The sequence below is a fragment of the Quercus lobata genome, chromosome 3 (genome assembly GCF_001633185.2).
Source record: "Quercus lobata isolate SW786 chromosome 3, ValleyOak3.0 Primary Assembly, whole genome shotgun sequence".
Lineage (NCBI taxonomy): Eukaryota > Viridiplantae > Streptophyta > Magnoliopsida > Fagales > Fagaceae > Quercus > Quercus lobata.
Genome location: NC_044906.1, coordinates 59813162 through 59823553, shown reverse-complemented (window position 1 = coordinate 59823553; position 10392 = coordinate 59813162).

The following is a 10392-nucleotide window of genomic DNA, read 5'->3' as shown; positions in this document are numbered from 1 at the left end:
ACCAACAGGTTTGTATGATAAAAAAAGAAAGATGACATAGATTTACTAGGAAGAGACGTCCTTGGATTTTATCTGAGGAGACTCCTTCTTCATCTATATTGTTCGTCCCCCTATTTTATACTATATTCTTCCCATTTCCACCGTCCACGTGTAGATTTAGGTTGATAGTGATGATACTTGTCCCATCAGCCCCTCCCCAAAGTCATTGGAAGTGGTTGTAAATGCTGAAAAGTAGGGTTCAGTTTAGTTGCAAAGCACTTAATGTAATAGTAGCAGCTTTCTCTTAGATATTTCCAGGCCTTCCTTTGTCCTTTTCTTTATTAATACTTATCCTCTTCCATGGAATAATCCAGAGTGTCACTCTCAATGACAGACCGTCCCCTTTGTCCTCAACCTTGCTTGGCTGAGGAGGAGTTTTTCTTTGGGCTGGGCCCCTGGCCCAACACATACATTGGTATAGGCTCCTTGGTTTGTCACCCCCATATTAGCACCTCAGGATTCTTCTTTTCTTCTCCCTGGGAGGAAAGGAGGATCTCGATGTGATAAAAGCCCCTTCACGCCCATTTTACACCATTTCAGACTGCAAGATATTTTTTAGTTTACCCAAGTCACGTTCCTGACGTTTCGGTACACGAGGCGCGCCTTCATTAAGGTCTTTACGAAGTGACGCAGATCCAACGGTTAAAGACTTCTTTGGAAATTGAATGGGATTTATTTCACTCGTAACTCTCTTTTTGAAACTCAAGCGAATTAATTTCCACCAAATTTTGCCTTCTATATAAGACACCTTTGGGGGAATCATTCTTCCTCATTTACAAATCCTTGAGTTCTGTAGGAACCTCAAGTTCTTAATCCTTTAGGCATTCCCAGGGACCCCACCAAGATGGTGATCAAAGTCTAGGGAATGAGGTGGCTAAGAATAAAGGTGAGGGCAAGGAAACCAAGCCCTCCTTGAAAATCAAGGATGCCACCAAGATCCAGGATAACACAGTTAAGGCAAAGGATGCAGAGGCCAAAGACGTTCCTTTCTCTCAACCGAGCAAGAAAGAAATCCCTCCTCCTTTAGTCAAGACTCGAAGCAGGTGTAGATTGTGTCAGATTTTTGGTGGGACAAAGTTTGAGTCCCACCCGTTTCTCAGCCTTGATAACAGAACATCCTGTAGCTAGGAGAAGAGGGGTCCATCAAGCGTTCCCATCTCTTCTTCTTTCTCATCGCCGGTACCATCCATGCTTCCTCTTCTTTCTTATCGCCGGTACCATCCATACTGGCTCGATTGCTGCTAGAACAGGATTGTGGATCTAGCATCTTCGCTACTTCTTCTTTCTCATCGCTGGTACCATCTATACTAGCTCGGTTGCTGCTATAACAAAATTGTGGACCTACCATTCCTATGAGCTTTCTTTTTTTTTTTTTTTTTTTTTTTTTTTTTTTTATAGTTAGCTTTTGAAACAGGCTTGCCTAAGCCATTTTGTATATGATATACTTTCCCTTTATCTAATAAAAAGAGAACTGCATTTTTACTTTATGAGTCTTTCCTTTTTTGCAATAATCGTTTCATGAATGTGTGTGTTGGTATTTTTCCTTCAAATAGGGCTTAGAATTGATGTTGTTGATGGTAATGAAAAATTGTCACCCTGAATTTATCAAAACTGACAGTGGCACTCGACCGCTAACTTTAAATAAGTTAACTATGTAGGACTAATCAGGAAAATAACCATATGCGCTATACTGTGAACAGTACAACCATCAAAGAATGTGGAATTTAAAGTAAGTGATCCGAGGGGACCGTCGTGTACTAAGGTTATGTTCAACATTTATGATGATGTTATAGTGTTAATTTCCCTCAAGCATCTGTTCTAAGGACTCAAGCATGCCTTGGGTTCTGTTTAAGCACTTTACAGAAATGTCAAAGTGTTAATTTCCCCCAAGCATCTGGTCCGAGGACTCAGGCATGCCTTGGGTTCTGTTTAAGCACTTTACAGAGATGTTATAGTGCTAATTTCCCCCAAGCATCTGGTCCGAGGACTCAGGCATGCCTTGAGTTCTGTTTAAGCACTTTACAGAGATGTCATAGTGCTAATTTCCCCTAAGCATCTGGTCCAAGGACTCAGGCATGCGTTGGGTTCTGTTTAATCACTTTATGGAGATGTCATAGTGTTAATTTCCCCCAGGCATCTAGTCCGAGGACTCAGGCATGTCTTGGGTTCTATTTAAGTACTTTACAGAGATGTCATAGTGTTAATTTCCCCCAAGCATTTGGTCCAAGGACTCAGGCATGCCTTGGGTTCTGTTTAAGAACTTTACAGAGATTTCATAGTGTTAATTTCCCCCAAGCATCTGGTCCGAGGACTCAGGCATGGCTTGGGTTCTGTTTAAGCACTGTACAGGGATGTCATAGCTAGCCCTACTTCGGATCATCTTTTGATTTGTAGTGCTATCAACATGCACTGTTCTGGGAAAAGGATTCCATGCAGCGAGACCGTGCCAACTAATTTTCCATCTACGTGCTGTGCTTCTGTCATTTCAACTGGCAAAGGTTCAGCAATATCGGCCATCTGGTCCATGAGAACCTGCCCTATGACGGGGGCACGAAATATATATTTGATATTAAAAGCCCCCAATATAGTTCCGCACAGAGCAATCTTCTGCATGGCATGTGCCACAGCCAAAATGGTTTCCTCCACCAATGGTCGATATATCGTTGTATTGCCTCGGTAGGTTGAGCATTCAACTCACTTAGAACCAGGTTCCCACAGACGGCGCCAATTGTAGGGTCACAATTTTGGAGCGCAAGCCCAAATTGTATGGAGTCTTGGTCTAATGAGCCAATACAATGAATTTGTAGAGAATGGGTTGGAAACTTGGACCTTTGTGAATCAGATGATTGACTAACAGGTCTAGATGATAAAGAAAGAAAGATGACATAGATTTACTAGGAAGAGACGTCCTCGGATAAAATCCGAGGAGACTCCTTCTTCATCTATATTGTTCGTCCCCCTATTTTATACTATCTTCTTCCCATTTCCACTGTCCACGTGTAGATTTAGGTTGATAGTGATGATACTTGTCCCATCAGCCCCTCCCCAAAGTCGTTGGGAGTGATTGTAAAGGCTGAAAAGCATGATTCAGTTTAGTTGCAGGGCACTTAATGCAATAGTAGCAACTTTCTTTTAGATATTTCCAAGCCTTCCTTTGTCATTTTCTTTCTTAATACTTTTCCTTTTCCATGGAATGGTCTGGAGTGTCACTCTCAATGACAAACCGTCCCCTTTGTCCTCGGCCTTGCCTAGTCGAGAAGGAGTTCTTCTTTGGACTGGACCCCTGGCCCAACACATACATTGGTATGGGCTCCTTGGTTTGTCGCCCCCACAATAGTGATATCTTAAAATTTTATTTGTAATATAAAATTATAAATTACTAAGTTATCAACCAAAGTGAATAAAAAATTTCCAAAGGAATCAATGAAGTCCTCAAATTATGAACCAAAACTTTAAGCTTTAAGTGCATTATTGATAGATGTAAACTCTAAAATAAGCTTCCTGAATCATCCATTCATGCTCTGTGGGAGTGTGAAACTATTCAAGTAGTGTGGAACCTGCATTTCGGGTGGGTGGACAGAACTCAAACTTTTGGATTTTCTTTTGATGAATTAATTAATTTTATTCGTGTGAAGCCTCAGTTCATGGAGTTATTTGCTACTACCTATTGGTACATTTTGTTGTATATATAGGTATATACATAAATAGATTATAATAAGAATGTTTGAGTTTAGAGAGTATTATTTCATAAAGTGAAAATTCAAGTTCTAGAATTTTCTAAATGAAATTTGAGCTAAAGGATTTTTGATCGGTTGAAACTTTTGCTTGATCAATCAAAATGATGAAGAAAATAATCTTAGAGTCTCTGGATAATTGAATAGCTATTTGATTCCTGTTTGATCGATTGAAAAGAGCATTCAATCAATCGAAAGGAACTCCCAACCGATCAAAACTTGTAAAACTAAATTTTTTGCAAAATTTTTTGGTAACTGTTCAGAATGTTTGAAGAGGTTTCAAGCCTTGTGAATGGTTTTATGAAACATTTTGACTCTCCATACATGCCTTTTGATAAAATATAACCCTATGAGTATAAATAGAGGCTTATGTTCACTCGAAAAATAACACAAGAAATCCTGTGGTTATTCTCCAAAATTGCTATTTGTAGCACCCAACAACTTGGTTGTATTCTAGGGACAAGTTTGCAATAACCCTTTAGCAACAAGAGGGTGGGGGCAAATATTATCTCTTTTTGTTTGTCTTTGTATTATTCTTATTCTTCCTTTATTACTTTGTATATTATTCCCAACACATTTGGTACCAAAGAAATAAGTTGAGGTTCAAAGAACCTGTGTTGCCACTGTGCAATGTTGCAAGGGATGCCTATTAGTACCTGGCTACATATAAAATGGACAGCCACAACTAGACAGAGTTGTTAAGCAGAAAAACATCAAATGGAAACCACCTTTGCCTGGAATGTATAAGACAAACTTTGACAATGCGGTATTTGAAGATTCAGGTGAGGCAAGAATTAGAGTGATTATTTGAAATTCTAGAGGTGTGGTTATGGCATCTCTAGCCAAAAAAAATTTTGAATCCTTCTTTGATTTAGACGGTGGAACTTCTTACAGCTAGGGCGGCTGTTATACTAGTATAGGAGCTCAGTTTTGAAAACTCCATCTTTGAAGGCGATTCTAAAATAATCATAAACTCCCTTTGGAATGGTGATCGGTTGAAGTCATCTATTGGTCATTTAGTATAAGACACTTTGTTCTTTGTAAACTCCCTTAGGAGTTGGTCATTCTCTCTTATTAGTATGCAAGGTAATGTTGTTGCATATGTCTTAGTTAGGGAGTTAGACTTTCTTTTTCTTTTGATGTTTGGATGAAATTTGTTCCTCTAGATGTATTTAATGTTTTAAGTGTTAATTTAATAGATCCTTAATAAAAAGTTACGTTAAAGATTTTCTATAAAAAAAAAAAAAAGTGCAATACTGAGAAATAAATGAAATGGAGAAAAAATACATTAATTCTATAGATTTTTTGGGGGTGGGATTGTGGGAAGGGGAGAGGGAATTCCTCATTATTTTATAAATCCTTTGAAAAAACAAAACTCAACAAATATATATACTAATGTAATTCCGCCCCTAATATGGGTTGTGATTTTCATGTATGTGTTGGGTGGGTTGTGTGATTAGACTCGGAGGTGACATGAGCACCGGTCAAGTCCTCCAAATTGTAGTACACGGACCACAACTGCACGTCAAGTCAAGAAGTGTGCTTAAAATGTTGGGTTGATGGGCAAGGCATAGAGGTGCCGTTTGAATTCAACGTTTTTCGTTGAATCCAGAGCTGCATTTTTCCTTTTTTTTTTTTTTTTTTTTTCTCACTTCACGCATTTCAGGGACAATTAGCACTGTAGCAATACTGTAGTAGTACTGTAGCAGTACTGTTTATCACTGTTCACGCACTAAAAAATATTAAAAATAGATCTCACGATACTATTCACACATTTAAAAATTATTTTGTTACAGTACTTTCAGTTTTCAGTTTCAGCAGCAATAAGTTCAATCCAAACGAACCCAGAGTGGATCCGATCATGTGCATAGACTATGTGAGCGTTTGGGGGAGGGTTGAAAGTGGCGTTTCAGTTCTGCGTTTTCATGCCTTTTTTTTTTTTTTTCCCTGCGTGTAAACAGTAAAATCACTGTGTACGAGACAAAAATTACTGTTCATTACTGTTCACAGCACTGGTTATGTATTAAAAAATATTAAAAATAGGTCTCACGGTACTATTCACACATTTAAAAATTATTTTATTACAGTGTTTTCAGTTTTCAGTTTCAGCAACAATAAATTCAATCCAAATGGACCCTATGAACATATCTTTATTGAGAAACATGTGTCTAATAAATGACATGAACATGATGTGTAGCCGGTAGTTATCGGCTGTTATCAAGAATTGCATGTACTTATCAAAAAAATGCGGATGATGGGACAGTTATTTGTAATTACCCAGCAATTGTTTGGTAATTATTTTTATTGATAATTCAATAGTTATAACAGAGAAGTTTTTATTATTATTATTATTATTTATACTAATTATTGATTGTTAATGTAATGCCAATGATTTTATTAAGGAAATTTTAAAGCTTTTTTATAAATAAATAAAAAATGTTAGACAAGCCATTATTGACAAATCTAGAACATTTAAATATTTAATTTTTTTTTATGTTCTAATAGTTGAAGGTTGAAAGATTTAAACTCGAGATATTTTGGAATAAGTCAACCAAATGAGTTAAAACCTAAAATCTATTGCCAGTTGGCACCTAAAGTTTGCTAAGTGAACCTTTGCTAAAGTTTTGAATTATTTCTTTTCATAAGTGAACCAGAAATATATTATTAAACAAATAAGAGATTGGAAAAACAAAAACAAAATAAGGAACAATTGTCCGATCACGCATGCCTGGTGAGTCTTTTTCTCCTTTGGGTAAGAAAAACGTGTAGCAAAAAGATTGAAAGCCAATTCTATATAATGAGCGTTCAATAATTTTCCTATGATAAGACTGTCTATACCAACTCCTCTCCATCACATTGACTTGGGCAAAATCAAGACAGCCGAGCAAATTGAGAAAACACACTGATTCATGTGAACAGTGAACCCTTGTCTCTACTCTAATTTTACCCTCCAAAACCAAATCCAACTTCTTCTAACTTGGATCTGTTTGAGATTCGTTTATTTTGCTGAAACTGAAAACTTTTGCTGAAAATACTATAAATAAAAGTAAAAGTTAGTTGAAATAGTACAGTGAGACACATAAATAATACTAAAAGTGTAATAGAGCTCATGAATAGTAACAAAAATAAGCTGAATAGTAAAATAAACTAACTTTTTAATTTGGAGCCAAACGCACACTTGGTCAATGACATTGATTTCACGTTTCAACAAGGCATGGGTAGTTATGTAGAGTGGGCTAATACTATAATGGAAAATTATTATGTATTCTGTAAGTATATTCTTCTTTCTCATATCACGTAGATCCCATAGTAAGTGAGACGTGACCTATATGAAAAAGAGAGAATATATTATCGAAGTACATAATAACAACCCTACTATAATGAAATAAGCCGTATACAAAATTGAATGATTAATTTCTACCCTCTATCTACTACTTGATTCTCCTCCTAATTAATGTATATAAATTATTATTGTACTCTGCCTGAAATGGTTGACTTTCTTCATGTAGATCCCATAGTAAGTGAGACGTGACCTATATGAAAGAGAGAGAATATATTCTTGAAGTATATTATAACAACCCTACTATAATAAAATGACAAAACTTAGGTACAATACCTTAAGTGCAGTTCCTTAAATTCCCCTCTTAAGATTCTGACATGTGGATACTTAACTAAAAAATAAAGTTCCATCACATGATAAAAAATCCACTCGGCAAAATCTTAAGAGAGGAACCTAACAAATAGCAACTAAGTATTGTATCTAAGTCTTGCTCATAATAATAAAAAAAAAACCGTATACAAAATTGAATGATTGATTTCTACCCTCTATCTACTACCTGATTCTCCTCCTAATTAATGTATATAAATTATTGTTGTACTCTGCCTGAAATGGTTGACTTTCTTCATGTAGATCCCATAGTAAGTGAGACATAACCTATACGAAAGAGAGAGAATATATTCTCGAAGTACATAATAACAACCCTACTATAATAAAGGGCTAAAATTTAGATACAATACCTTAGGTGCAATTCCTTAGGTTTCTCTTTTTAGATTTTGACATGTGAATATTTAACTAAAAAATAAAGTTCCATCTCATAAGAAAAAATCCACATGGTAGAATCTTAAGAGGGGAATCTAATGAATAACACCTAAGTACAATATCTAAGTCTTACTCATAATAAAATAAGCCGTATACAAAATTGAATGATTGATTTCTACCCTCTATCTACTACCTGATTCTCCTCCTAATTAATGTATATAAATTATTGTTGTACTCTACTCGAAATGGTTGACTTTCTTCATATAGATCCCATAGTAAGTGAGACGTGACCTATATGAAAGAGAGAGAATACATTCTCGAAGTACATAATAAACAACCCTACTATAATAAAAGGACAAAATTTAGGTACAATACCTTAGGTGCAAGTCCTTAAATTCATCTCTTAAGATTTTGACATGTGGATACTTAACTTAAAAATAAAGTTCAATCCCATGAAAAAAAATCCACATGATAGAATCTTAAGAGGGGAACCTAATGAATAGCACTTAAGTACTATATCTAAGTCTTACTCATAATAAAATAAGCCGTATACAAAATTGAATGATTGATTTCTACCCTCTATCTACTACCTGATTCTCCTCCTAATTAATGTATATAAATTAGGCGAAAACCATATTTTCGTCCCTATATTTTCACGCGATTTCCACTTTAGTCCCTATCTTTTATTTTCACTGCTTTTAGTCCCTATTTAGAAAAACGCCTTTCATTTTAGTCCGTTCCATCAATGCCCTAACGGCAAAGTCCTACGTGGCAAATGGAACTATTAAAATAATAATAAAATATTTTATTTTGACATTAAAAAATGCCACGTCAACATCTAAATTAAAAAAAATAATTTATTAATTTAAAATAAATAAAAAATTAAAAACAAAAAATCATGTTAATTGTGATCTAAATGTATCTTGAACAAGAACAACAATAACACAAATCCAGATTTAAGAACACAAACCCATAAATTAAAATCCAAAAATTAAAAATCTCAAAATCACCATTCTCTCAAACCCAACAAAATCATCAAATCCTAAAGCCCCAAAGTACCAAATCAATCCAAAAATACAACACAACCAATCCAAACAAAAAAATCTCAAACCTAGAAAAACATATCTCAAGCAAGTTGAACCCAGCAAACCCACCTCAAGCAAGTTGGATTTTAATTAAACAGAGCCTCGCATCAAACCCACTTTGCTTAACTTCACTCGCATCCTCCACAACCTCTACAACTCCAAGCAAGACCTCAAAGCCTACACTATCCACCCTCGCCATGAAAGCACCGTCAAAGATCACGGCTTGCCCATAGTCGAAGACATCATGGCCTTCGATTGGGTCGCCCCCAATCTTCATCTAGCAATCACACCTAAACCCAAACTCGGGTTCACAATTCGAGTCAGCTTCTTCAAACTAAAGAAAGAAGAAGAGAGCAAAGATGTAAAAAAATCAGAGATACTTAGGGTTTTAAAAGAAACGAAGGATGTTTTGTTGTTGGGGCTACAAAAACAAATTAGAAAGTTGAGATAACACAGAAACACATGCTCAGAGAGAGAGAGAGAGAGAGAGAGAGGTCCTCGTGGTACCTCGGAGCCTTCATAGCGATTGAGGTTGGTGTTATTTTGCTACAACCCTAAAAACCCATTTTCAATTTCTTCTTAATTCTTCAATTTGTTTCCATTTCCGCCTTGTATTTCCATGTTTTCAATCATAAAGCTTCAATCTTGGAATTCAAAGAGTTGAATTATTTGGTTTTTATTATCTCTTTATATTTTGAGGATTTCTTTTTTACTTTTGATATTTGGGTCTTGTTGGGGATGTTAAGCCATGATATTAAGTGAGTTTGAGCTAGAAATTTTGTATAAATAAATGGGATTTGTTTTAATATGGAATTGAATTTGTCAAATTGAGTGGTAAACTCAAAGGGTTCAGGTGATCTCTCAGGCAATGGTCTTAGCATTTGGTTCAAGCGGCTACTTAGAAGTCTTTCAATCATAATTTGACCTATGTTATGTGGGTTTCAATCATAATTGTTGTTGGTTGTGTTGTATTTTTGGATTGATTTGGTACTTTGGGGTTTTAGGATTTGATGATTTTGCTACGTTTGAGAAAATGGTGATTTTGAGATTTTTAATTTTTGGATTTTAATTTCTGGGTTTGTGTTTTTAGATCTGGGTTTGTGATCTTGTTCAAGACACACTTAGATCTCAATTCATGTGATTTTTGGGTTTTAATTCTGTTTTTATTTTTTTTATTTAGTTAAAATTAATAATTTTTTTTAAAAAAATTTAAATGCTAACGTGGCATTTTTTAATAGCAAAATAAAATTCTTTATAATTATTTTAATAGTTCCATCTGCCATGTAGGACTTTGCCGTTAGGGTATTGACAAAAAGGACTAAAATGAAAGGCGTTTTTCTAAATAGGGACTAAAAGCGGTGAAAATGAAAGATAGGGACCAAAGTGAAAATCGCATGAAAATATAGGGACGAAAATGTGATTTTCGCCTATAAATTATTGTTGTACTCTGCCTGAAATGGTTGATTTTCTTCAGTGTAGTGTACTAGTGCCAGAA